Below are 14115 nucleotides of genomic sequence, written 5' to 3'. Positions count from 1 at the left end.
ACAACTTGAATTATTGCCTCTTGTTGCATTGTTGTCCCCCAGAGCTCGCCAGAATTAAGTAAAACCACAAGTCCAAATCCCTATCTCCATCCTAGCTAGCTAGCTAAAATTGGCTCTTTACTAAATGAACCATGGGTGGAGATAAGGATTTGGACTTGTGGTTTAACTTAATTCTCTGTACTGGCTAATGATTTTAACGGCGATTCTGATCCAACCATTAATTCATACATTGTTGTGCTCCTGGCCTGAGAGGATGGAAGTTCGAATACGTACCTAGATATAGAAGGCTAATGATTTGTACCAAATACAATGCTCTTAGTTTTAGAGATGTTCAGGTCCAGTGTATTACTGGCCACCCATTCCAAAACAGACTGCAAGTCTTTTAAGGGTTTCAGTGACTTCATTAGCTGTGGTTGCTGATGCGAATATAATTGAATCATCAGCATACATGGACACACATGCTTTGTTTAATGTCAGTGGCAGGTCATTGGTAAAAAATAGAAAAGAGTAGAGGGCCTAAAGAGCCGCCCTGCGGTACACCACACTTTACATGTTTGACATTAGAGAAGCTTCCATTTAATAAAACCCTTTGAGTTCTATTAGATAGATTTGCCATAATGTGGATTCAGAGCTGAGGTTGAAAAGCCATTGCACATACGTTTTTTCAACAAGAGGTTATGGTCAATAATATCAAAGGCTGCACTGAAATCTAACAGTACAGCTCCCACAATCTTATTATCAATTTCTTTCAACCAATCATCAGTCATTTGTGTCAGTGCAGTACATGTTGAGTGCCCTTCTCTATAAGCATGCTGAAAGTCCGTTAATTTGTTTACAGAGAAATAGCATTGTATTTGGACAAACCATTTTTTCCAACAGTTTGCTAAGAGCTGGCAGCAAGCTGATAGGTCTGCTGTTAGAACCAGTAATGGCTGCTTTACCACTCTTGGGTAGCGGAAATACTTTGGCTTCCCTCCAGGCCTGAGGACAAAGACTTTCCTCTCGGCTCAGATTAAAAAATTGACAGATAGGAGTGGCTATAGAGTCAGCTACCATCCTCAGTAGCTTCCCATCTAAGTTGTCAATGCCAGGAGGTTTGTCATTATTGATCGATAACAATAATTTTTCCCCCTCTCCCACATTAACTTAATAAAATTCCAACTTGCAATGCTTTTCTTTCATTACTTGTTTTTGTTACGCATGAATACAATTGCTCACTGTTAATTGTTGGCATTTCCTGCCTAAGTTCGCCCACTTGCCAATTAAATAATAATTAAAATAATTGCCAACATCAAATGGTTTTATGATGAATAAGCCATCTGATTTGATGAGATGGAGTTGAATTTGTCTTTCTGCCCATAATTTCATTTAAAGTACTCAAGTTTTTTCCATCATTCTTCATATCATTGATCTTGGCTTCATAAAGTTTCTTCTTTTTGTTGAGTTTAGTTACATATTTTCTCAATTTGCAGTAAGCCAGTCAGATGTGCAGCCAGACTTATTAGCCACTCCTTTTGCCCCATTTCTTTCAACCATACAGTTTTTCAATACCTTGTCAATCCATGGAGCCTTAACAGTTCTAACAGTCAGTTTCTTAATAACAGGTGCATGTTTATCAATAATTGGAAGAAGCAATTTAATATATTCATCAAGTGCAGCATCTGGATGCTCCTCTTTAATCACATCAGATGAACAAATATTTGTAACATCATCCACATAAGTCACAGCTTTTGTATGATCTCTTATACCCTATTTTAGGCCCAGCTGTTGGAACTTTGGCTTTCCTGGATATAGCCACTATTTTGTGATCACTGCATCCAATGGGTACGGATACAGCTTTAGAACAAAGTTCTCCAGCATTAGTAAAAATGTGATCGATACATGTGGATGGTCTTGTTCCTGTAGTGTTTGTTAACTCCCTGGTAGGTTGATTAATATCCTGAACCAGATTACAGGCACTGGTTACAGTAAGAAGCTTCCTCATGAGAGGACAGCTTGATGAAAACCAGTCAATATTCAGGTCCCCAAGAAAGTAGACCTCTCTGTTTACATCACATACACTATCAAGCATTTCACACATATTATTTAGATACTGATTGTTAGCACTTGGTGGACTATAGCAACACCCCAAAAGAAAAGGCTTTGGATGTGCCAAGTGAACCTGCAACCATAACACTTGACATAAGATCTTCTCTAAGCATTACAGGGATATGGCTCTGAATATATATACAGCAACACCTCCCCCATAAGCGTTTCTGTGTCTTCTATAGATGTTATATCCTTGTATTGCTACTGCTGTATCATCAAATGAATTATCTAAGTGAGTCTCAGAAATGGCTAATACATGAATGTTATCTGATGTTAGCAAGTTATTGATTTCATGAACCTCATTTCTAAGGCTACATATATTAATATGGGCTATTTTCAGCCCTTTCCTGGGTAGCTTATCAGAGAAAGACATAATACTGAAAAGAGCAAAAAAGCAAGATAAAAAAATATACATTCAGCAGTCCATTAATCAATTTGTGTGCGTGTGCTGCGGGGTTGAAGCTACGAACCCATAGGCTTGGCTCTCTCATCCCTTCCAGGCTTCTGCGAGGGAGGATGGACAATGAGCCTGTCATAGCAGATGTAAGCAATGTCCCCACCCGCTCTGGCAGCTTTCACGGCTGGGATCAGTTCTTTTCTCTTCCGGCACACAGCTTCAGGATAGTCCTCGTTGAGGAAGATATATGTTCCTCTCAAGTTCTTGGCTCTTTCCAGAACAGCTACCTTGCCCTTGAACCTCAGGAACTTGACCACTCTTGGCCTATCACCTGGGCCAGTGGTGGGTTTTCCAGTCCTGTGAGCACGCTCCACCTCAATCTTCCTGTGGTCTAACTTCAATTTCTCAGAGATAATTTCCCTCACTTTGTCCTCAGACTCCGTCCAGGTCTCAGGTGGAGATTCTGCAATTCCGTCCACTAGATGGTTTTCAAACCGTACATTTATATTTTCCAACGGGGCTATTCATTTGGGTGAGGGTTTTCTCTTGCCTGAGTAGCCTCGTTTCACTGCCAAAAATTAAATTAAACCATCTAGTGTTAAGCAAAATAACAACACAATGTCAAATTTATTTAACTAGGCAAGTCAGTTAAGAACAAATTCTTATTTCCAACGACGGCGTCGTCGTTGAAAAAAAGAATTGTTCAGGGGCAGAAAATAATAATTGTTCAGGGGCAGAACGACAGATTTGTACCTTGTCAGCTCGGGGATTCGAACTTGCAACCTTTCAGTTACTAGTCCAACTCTCTAACCACTAGGCTACCCTGCCGACCCACAGGTAGCCTAGTCAAATAATTAACATCCAATCACATTAACCGTTACTCTCTCACAGGAAACCTTCACTCTTGCGCAGACATTTAGAAACGAAACATGACAATTTGAAAAATAAGCCACAGGAGTTTTTGGAGCGAGAATAAAGATGACTTTCGAGTAGTAAGACATGTATAAAAGCAACAGATACCATTAATAAGAAGGGGCTAGAAGCGTCTTATATGGTGAGCTACCAAGTGGTTAGGACAGGCAAGCCCCAGACTATTGTGGAGGAAATATTTCTTCCTGCTGCTGCTGCGGATATGGCTGGAACAATGCTGAGAGAAAAGGCCTAAAAAACTATACAGACAATGCCTTCATCAAACAACACTGTTTCACCATGCATCAGTGACATGGCAGGAGATGTTTTGAAACAATTACTGCTTCGCATACAAGCCAGTGAATTCTATGCGTTACAGCTGGATGAGTCAACAGACGTGGCGGGTATATGTCCATTACGTTTATTGGGGGTCAATTAAGGAAGACATGCTCTTCTGCAAACCACTGGAAACCAGGATAACATGAGAGGATATTTTTAAAGTACTGGACAGCTGTGTGACATCAAATGGACTTTGGTGGTCAAGATGTGTTGGTATCTGTACTGATGGCGCAAAAGCCATGACAGGGAGACATAGTGGAGTGGTAACGCACGTGCAAGTAGTTGCTCCCGACGTCACTTGGGTACACTGCAGAATCCACTGAGAGCTTCAAGCTGCCAAGGGAATGCCTGACAGCTTGAAATACTTTTTGGACACTACAGAGAAAATGGTTAACTTTTTTAAAGCAAGGCCCCTGAACTCTTGTGTATTTTCTGCATTATGCAATGATATGGGCAGCAACCATGTGACGCATTTACAACATACAGAAGTGCGCTGGTTATCAAGGGGCAAAGTATTGACACGTCTTTTTAAATTGAGAGACGAGCTTAAAGTTTTCTTTACTGACCATAATTTTCACTTGTCTGACCGCTTGCATGATGACGAGTTTCTCACACGACTGGCCTATCTGGGTGATGTTTTTTCCTCACATGAATGATCTGAATCTAGGATTACAGGGACTCTCTGCAACTACATTCAATGTGTGGGACAAAATTGAGGCTATGATTAAGAAGTTGGAGCTCTTCTCTGTCTGCATTAACAAGGACAACACACAGGTCTTTCCATTGTTGTGTGATTTTTGTGTGCAAATAAACTCAAGCTTACAGACAATGTCAAATGTGATATAGCGAAACACCTGAGTGAGCTGGGTGTGCAATTACGCAGTTACTTTCCCGAAACGGACGACACAAACAACTGGATTCTTTATCCCTTTCATCCCCTGCCTCAAGCCCAATTACCGATATCTGAACAAGAGAGCCTCATCGAAATTGCAACAAGCGATTCTATGAAATTTATATTTAATCAGAAGCCACTACCAGATTTCTAGATAGGGCTGCGCTCAGAGTATCCTGCCTTGGCAAATCGGGCTGTTAAGACACTGATGCCATTTGCAACCACTTACCTATGTGAGAGTGGATTCACGGCCCTCACTAGCATGAAAACTAAATACAGGCACAAACTGGGTGGAAAATGATTTAAGACTGAGACTCTCTCCAATACAACCCAACATTGCAGAGTTATGTGCATCCTTTCAAGCACACTCTTCTCATTAAGCTGTGGTGAGTTATTCACAATTTTTGATGAACAAATAAGGTTTTATATGTAAGATGGCTAAATAAAGAGCAAAATGATTGATTATTATTATATTATTATTTGTGCCCTTGTCCTATAAGAGCTCTTTGTCACTTCCCACTCACTCATTCTTGTGTTTAATAAATGCAGGCTTATAATGATGGCAAAAAAACATTTGAGTGTGCTGACCCTGGTGCTAGAGGGGGTACACAGCTGGAGGTTGAATGTTTGAAGGGGTACGGGACTATAAACATTTTGGGAACCACTGCCCTAAAGGATACTCCAGGAACCTTTTTCTTTTTAGATTGTATAACATAGTGATATACCATTTGTGTCAACATGAGAGGAGGATGGCATTGGCGTTTCTCCACAAGTAGGGTGAGTCAACATGTTTTTCTGCTTTCACACACACACACACACACACACACACACACACACACACACACACACACACACACACACACACACACACACACACACACACACACACACACACAAACACAGAAATCAGAACCTTCCCCAGTGATTTTACCCACGCACCACTACTGAATATAACAGACGCAGAGAAAACATGTTGTCAAGCAAAAACAAGTTTATTATTTATTTCTGTCTTCAAATATGTACAATCTTTGTGAGCGAGATGAGCGCTTACTGACCAGTGTGTCAGGAAAGTGCAGGGAGAGTATAAGCTAGGCAAAAGCAATCGTACAGAGAGTAGAGCTTCTAGTGCAAGCGTCACAGATCAGAGTTCAGAGAAAGCCTTGCTGTGTATAGTGAGCGCATGATGAGTCCTGTCAATAGCTGCATAGGCCAGATGCTGTTTACAGAGAACACAAGTCTCGCTTTGCATGGGATGGAAGATTGGATTCAGAGCAGAACATTCTGCACTATTCGTCTACAAAAGTTCAATTCAAACTGAACTGACTGAACAACTGTACAGTTAGGAAAGGGCTTCAAACCATAACAAGTAAATGATTTATATCCAAGAATTGCCAACTGGTTGGCAAAGGAAGCTATTGGCTGAATGCGTGTAGTAGTGACAGACACTATTTATCTCACATTCCGGGTATGGAGCGTTTGCTGGGATTGTTTGGGTCATGTGATTTCTGAACTTTGTTGATAGATATTATTGTACAAGATGATGTGTGTTATACTGGATTTAAATGATTGCGTCATACAACACAAAACCAAAATGAAAGAAGTATTGATTGATACACACTAGGCTGGTCTTGTGATTCTGATCATCTCAGAAGACTAAAGTGGAAGAACTGTGCAGTTAGAAGACATAGCCCCTTCTCTGTCATCAACACACAGCACTACATTAGTTACTGTATAACGGTATACTTGTTATCCTTATAATACAGCTTATGACTGATCTTACATCAATGATCAAACTCCTTATTGAACATTTACTTTTTTAACCAACAACCTCCACAGATACCGTATGAAATGCACATTTTATCCGTTGGTTACTACATGGGCTTTAGACGAGTCAACTTGTTTAGGTCATGCAATAGATTACAAATCATTATATATCATACCGGCCTCTAACATTCATATATGTCATACGGTACTGTGCATTAACCCTAAAAAAAATGAACAAAACCCATACTTGTGTCATTCCACGAATAGAGTGCCTTGTCGGTAGTGTAATAATACAAGAAATATATTTATTTATTTCTGTCATAAAGAGTAAATGTTAAACTACATAAAAACACGTTTTCCAATCTCAGAGAAGAAATGGCTGTAAAAGTGCCAATTAAAGTAAAAGCGTTGGCGATTTCATCTTAATTAAGCCATAACTCAGGAGGTATGGAACAGAGAGGCGCAATTCAATGCAAGGTTAACCAAAAATGTGAACTTGTTAACTAATGTGTAGCCTATCTGTCTAGGGGTAACGAGGCTGACGTGTTATGATCGACTCGCTCAGTTTTCCACCACAAAACACTGGAAATGGACAAAAAGAGGGGAACCAGCTCACACTATGTTTGACTATTAGATGTTACATTTTTCTTTTTAAAGGAGAGTTCAGTTCATGTAACAGGGCTGACCTTAAACCTGAGGGACCCATTGGTACTTGGTCAAAGCAAGAAAATAACTACGGCTTTACAATGATGGTGAAAACTTTGGGACTGTTTTGTGGTGAAGTGGGTTAAAATTGTCAAACATGATGTGGGACATGCCAAAATGGGAATTTTCAGAGGAAACAACGTATTTACTTTCATGAAAACATGCTACTATTGGACTTGTGTGAACCAACTGTTAAATTGCGTGTTTAGCTTAGTAGGAGCGGAAAAGTATGTGAACCAACTGTTAAATTCCGTGTTTTATAAAAATGTACACACACAATGTCATGAAAGGCACTATTCGTGGAATGACCCCCTTAATACTGAAACCACACAGGTGAATGATCCAAACCTACAATAAGGCATACTGTAGGAATGTACATACCGAGAAACCCTTTAGTTCTACGCATACAGTACAGTATGAAATATCCACTGTTTTGTGACCGCCAAGTAACACTAGCTATCCCCCGGAGAATGCCCCTAACTCTTGCACTTATCCTGTGCAAGCTTTCGTGTGTGTTCATGCAGGCCGTGGTCAGTGGAGCAAAATCGTATAGCTACTGCTTTGTAGAAGCCTCTGTACAAAGAGGCCAACACATAGCCTCAGTGCACTGTGTGAATCTTACAGTACTACATTAGATAATGTTATTATAATATTCACAAAACAACCAATAACTTGGTCATACTGCCAACATTCTAAATTGGCAACCTGAATATAACCAACCTGTTTTTTTCCCCCTAAATATAACATTCACACAAATATACCTAGTACCTTTTTAAAGACAAAACCACAAACATAATATGACCCCATTATCCTAACTTAAGTCAAACGGCCTCATGCTTGTGTTAGAATTAACTGAAACTACTGTTCAAGGCACTCTTGCAGGATATTTCTCCTGCAGGTTAAGTTCAAGTTCTTCCACATTTCTTAGGACTATTTCAAGCACTAGCGTTGTAAGAGTTTCAATGAGAATGAAGGAAGTATATTACAACATAAATATCAGAGTAATAAAGCAGACGGTCCTGGTAACCAGGGTGACACGGCTAGTAACCAGGGAAACCAACAGTGTCACCAGGCTGTTAACCAGGGTGACACAGCTGGTGACCTGGGTAACAAGGCTTGTGACCAGGCTGGTAACCAGGGTGACAAGGCTTCACAGTGACGGCAAGATGGTGAATGGCTCTCTTCTGGGTTAGGACAGAGCCCTGCAGCCCCTACTGTACATATGGATAACAGTGTGTGTCCAACATGTCTCACAAAAACACACACACAGGGGTACACATACACACATATGGGTGATAAACACACAAACATGAACCGTTTATGTACAAAGACTTACAGTAGGAATGAATGATATAGAAATAGATCATTTCAATACACAGAAAGCTTATATGCACAAACAAATGAATGGATTATGCAAATATAATGAATGTATTACACACCTTATATACACTACAGCACATTCACACAGGTGATAAAATATACATATGTCCCTTATGTACATACATATGAGGTATGTAAATTGAGGTTGATAATGTCACACACATTGATAACATATATGGGCTATATATACAAATGCTTACTATATACATACATGCTGGTTAAATATATATACAGTTTACATACTGTGCGTAGAGTTGACCACAGCTCTAACTACATATGACTTATTTTTTGGTAACATAGTTGGAAGACATGATGCTACAGGGGTTAGAGGATTAGAGGGTCCTGGTTTTGGGGTCGGGGGGCTCGTAGGGTGGAGCAGGGGCGGAAGTCGGGGTGCCCCAGGCTGGGGGCACGATAGAGAAAGCAAACACCCCTGAACCCAAGGAGGACAGCAGCTCAGGCCACTGGCTTACACAGAAGGGTGAGAGAGGCGAAGGTGGCAGCCCCCCAAACAGGTCTGGGGCTGGATGGGCCACCATATAGCTAGGATGGAACCCTGCCTGTCCCGGGGAGCTGGTCCTCATCACTGACCCCTGGGCCTGGCTGTCAATCATTGGCCATGACAGGGAGAGCTGGGGGCCTTCAAAGCCAGGGGCTGTCCTGGCAGGTGCCTGAGGAGAAAGATATAGAGGTGAGCTTTCAGACACAACAGGCTTTCATCTTAACTATTCCAGACCTGGCTTCAAATAGTAATTGTTTTCTTTCAAATTAATTCAATGTATGATTAAGTCTGTCTGGAGTGCCAGCTGGTAAATTTTGCACTTGGGACTAGTCCATTGTGTCTATTCTGGATGGGAAATGAACACCCGCCAGCTGCCAAATGCAGGGAAATTTTGGCATTGGCGGGTAAGAATGCCTATTTCACCAGCCACATTGGCAGGTGGTCACACGGAGCATTTGACAACAGTTTTTTTCAATGGAAAGTCAAATTGACCCGAAAGGCTACTAAAGTGTGACTTTGTCATCATGTTCATGGCTAGTTAGTGTTTTTTTAAAACGCTAGGTTGTTTTTCAATATTGGTTTGAGTTTTCTGCAACTGTCTGCTGCTAGCAATAAGATAGTCCAAATGGCTGAAAAATTGCAACATTTACTTGGAGCTAACTCTGCAAATAGCCCTACTGGGTGATTTGAAAAGTCATAGTCAATTGATATAATAATACTCTTAGCAAAAATGTTTATCTTTAATTTACAATCTGTAGAAACTATGGGAATCGAACGTTTCAGAAATTTTGTGAAACATCACAGCACAGTTGAAAAATATATGGCAGCTAGAAATCAAAACTGGATGGTCTTCAGAGATAGATGGGAGGGGTTGAGGGTAGCTGAAGGATGGGACTAAAAACAAACAAAAGATAACTCATGTAAAATATACTGTCCGTAAAATGTATAGTATGTATAAGCTGGAAGTAGAAGCATAAGTGTTGTTGTCCATTAGTTTACTCCAATTAGGGGAGGGGTGGTAGGGTTAGGGGGAAATAATAAACAAAGAAAATATATTTTCTTTGTTTATTATTTGGTACTACATGATTCCATATGTGTTATTTCATAGTTTTGATGTCTCCTCTTTTATTCTACAATGTAGAAAATAGTACAAATAAAACATTTGACCGGTAGAGCAGCTATGTGTGTAGAAAACATTTAATCACAGGTAAGACATATAACTTGTTTAGTATAGTTCATTTGTAAGTCCACTCACTACTTGTAGCTGTATAGTCAGTTTGTTTGAAGTTGGTCTTGGCTAACATAATGTTGCGGTCGTTAGCTAGCTAGCACTGACGTGGCTGCTAGCACCTTAATGAAAATGGGAATGAGGGAAGCCCTTCAATATTACATTTTTCTAAGTAGTAAGATTGCTCGGGAGCAGGCAATGTTGAAAATTAATCTTTAGACATGTTGTACTTTTGTTAAATGTAGTTTTGTAAATGACTAAAACAAGCAGACAACAAGAAAATTGTCTTTGAAAAAAGCCAAGTTTCTGCTGTGAGTCAATGGGGTAACCTAGGTAACCACATGTTTTCCCCACAGGCGGGCAGGGCCAGGATGTTCTATATAATACCAAATGGGACCAGGGTTGCCAGGTCCAGCTAAAATTTCTAGCCCAATGACCTCTGAAAACTTGCCCACAAGGCCTGAAAACTAGCCCAACGTGTTTTTACCGCAGCATTTATCCAATGAACCCTTTTCCCATAACATTATCGAGAGAAAAGATAAATTGCCTTTATTAAACTCTCCAGATCATTTTCTATCAATGGATGTCGATTTAACTTGTTTTGACTGCTATGATTAAACAATAAGGAAATATATATATATTTATATATTTTTAAAGACAAATGCCATGGTGGCCGCGGTTCAATTTAGGAGTAGCCCAAAAATGCGCCACCCGCGACCAATACGTGTTTTTTTCAATGTAACCCAATTTGACTGCAAATCCGCAAAAACTGCAACCCTGACTGGGACTAGACAGAGATTCTCATCTCTGACAGACATCGAGTGCCCGTTACTACGTTAACAGCCCGCCCCTTATAGGGGCAGATAACAATTTTTTTGGTCTCACTTTGAGTGCGTTCGTAAATTCACACTATCTACTCCGATTTCAGAGCACTCCCTTCTGAGTGTGCCAGAGTGCAGAATAACTGATGGATTTACGAACGAGCAACACCCGTTGAATATGACCGCTGTCAGTAAACAGCAAAAAAAAGCAGCACAGTTACAGTCACCAACGCTCTAGATAACATGAAAACAGCCTAACCAGCTCTGCTGGGGTGAGTAAAATGATCAGAGTGAGGTGTTATTTATGTCTGGAAGTAGCTAGCAAGCTAGCCAACTTTAGCCAGTTAGCTTGGGTGCTTGACTCATGTTGTGAGGTCAGAACACTCAGATCAACACTACTCCTCCTGGGCCAGAGTGTCCAGTGTGCGCTCTGAACGCGAGAGCGAAACGCCAAGGCCGGCCCGCTCATTAGGCAGGATTAGGTAGCCGCCCATAGTGGTAGAGGAAGGCAGCATTTTCTGAGCTAAAGTAATCAAGACACACCTCCAACAACAACACATAAAACCTCACATAATTTGGCCCAAAAACAATGCCAATTTCTCTCAACCAGTGGCATTTCGCAACACCCACAATAACATCTGCTAAACATGTGTGTGACCAATAAATGTTGATTTGATTTGATTTGAATATGGGCTCTTTAGGTGAGCGCTGATTACACCCTTTGATAAGCAGTGCCCACTTTGTCAAAAGCAGGGGCGCAAAATATTTTACTTGTCCATTCCCAGGGTGCTGTTGGAGAGAAGCATCTCTGCAGCGCTCCACCAACGTTCGGGTCAAAAATAATCTAACAAAGCATGTAGAAGATATAGGATATGGTAGAAAGACTATGTTGTCTTTTCTGTAGCCTAAGGACACTTTTTACATCATGCAGTGAAAGTAAAATGGACAATATGGAATGGACAATCACAACTGTTGTCCAGGAGTTGCACACCACTGTCATGATGGGTGGTTTCAAGTTTGTATCCATACATTTTTGACAAGCTGATCCTATTTAAAAAGAAAATACTTCTGCATTATAACGATGTGTAAACTCATTGCAAATAGGCTCGCGATAACTGCTGATCAAGTTGGGAAGCTGATATTCAGAACTTAAATAGCCAAACTGATTAGTCACAGGAATCAAGACTAACTAAGCCAATGCAATGGCCTGTTTTACAAATGGATGGGCATTCATAAAATTCCCTAGTGGGCCGACATGTTAGGCTACACCCCAGTAAGCATGAGCTGACGTCTTTTGGACATCTTTTTTTGGTCCTGTCCAGAAGTAGATTTTTGGTGTTTTACAAATGGTAAGCTTACCACATAGATGGGCATTCAGAAAATTCAATTTCAAGCAACACTTGAAATGGCTACACCTCATTAAACACAGACTTTTGGATGTCTTTTTTTGGTGCCGTTCCAGACTGGCCTTGATTTCCACATCCACGGACATTGGTTTTATGGGCCGGACCAAATCTGAACCAATCATAGACGTCTATGTTTGATTCAGATTTTGTACGGTCTGGACCAGCCTTGATTTGACCCAAACATAGGCACCAATAAATTACTTATTTTCAATTTTCATTCAGAACCAAATATTTGCCTGCTTTCAACATCTGTAAAATACATATTTTCAACATCCAGAAAATCTGTATTTTAATCTTTCCTTCAGAACTGAAAATGAACCTGATTTCAACGTCTGGAAAATAAATATTTATTAATGTCTGGAAAAGATGCCTTTTCAATGTTCTGGAAAATTTTATTTTAAACATACGGAAAATACATTTTCACCTTTCATTCAGAACCTAAATTGAACCTAACTTCAACGTCTGGAAAATACGTCTTTTAAATGTATCTTCAACATCATTTTGCTTACTGTGACTATTCTACTGGGGAGGGGCGACAGTTTTTGGCTTGCCTATGGCGGCAGAACAGCAAAGACTGGCCCTACGAAACGCATTATTTACTAATGGACAATCTGACAAAACTCTGAATTTACGAACGCCCAGAGCAGTCTCTGGCACTCCAGAGTGAATTTACGAACACACCCCTAGTGACTCAAATATTTGGGGGTACATTGTGCTTGACTGAGCATTGAAGACTCCAAAAAACTTATTCATAAACTCTTATTAATTCTTACCATTAAAACACCCAAATACTTTTATTGTGCTCCTACACTTATTTGTGTGCTTCTAAATATCTATTTATTTACTCCTTGTAACAAATGTCAGTTTAGAGCCCTGGACTATAATTAAGCAATAAGGCCCGAGGGGGTGTGGTATATTGGCCATTTACCACAAACCCCTGAGGTGCCTCATTGCTATTATAAACTGGTTACCAACGTAATTAGAGCAGTAAAAATACGTGTTTTGTCGTACTTGTGGTATACAGTCTGAAATACCAATACTGCCAGCTAATCAGAATTCAGGGCTCGAACCACCCAGTTTATAATAATAAATAAACTGCATGACTCAGCATTGTGTGGTAGGGAAGGCACTTTGTTGATGCTTAATGCTCAGTTATAGAACTGTGAATCTGTTTTTACTATTTTATCTAAATTATTTATTTTAACATACTGTACATGGGATAAAAGATTCAGGCCACACACATTTAATTAAATTGATCAATATACCACATGACTTATTACTAGTAATATATTTCTTGTTTTAACAATTTTACAAATGGTCATCAGTTATTTGTGATTTTTTTTTGGTGTAAGAAAAGGAAAATATTTCTGTGTGTAAGTAAAGGACAATATTTTGGCTGGTGAAAAATCTGATTGGCTGGTAGATTTTTTTTATCTACCTACCACAGTGGCTGGTGGACCAAAAAGTCAATTTCCCACCCTGGTTCTATTGTGCCAGAAACGATCAATCAAGTAAAGAAAAATCAATATATAATTTTAAAGAAAACAAATACTAGTTGAACTCATTTAGCTACACCCCTACTAATAAATAATGCATAGTACATAAACAGTTAAACACAGATACATACCGTATCCAACAACTACTCACATCTGGAGCGCTGGCCAGTCTGGCTCTGGTTCTGGGC

This window comes from Salvelinus namaycush, chromosome 2 (assembly GCF_016432855.1).
Source record: "Salvelinus namaycush isolate Seneca chromosome 2, SaNama_1.0, whole genome shotgun sequence".
Taxonomy (NCBI): Eukaryota; Metazoa; Chordata; class Actinopteri; order Salmoniformes; family Salmonidae; genus Salvelinus; species Salvelinus namaycush.
Note: the sequence above shows the minus strand (reverse complement) of the source record.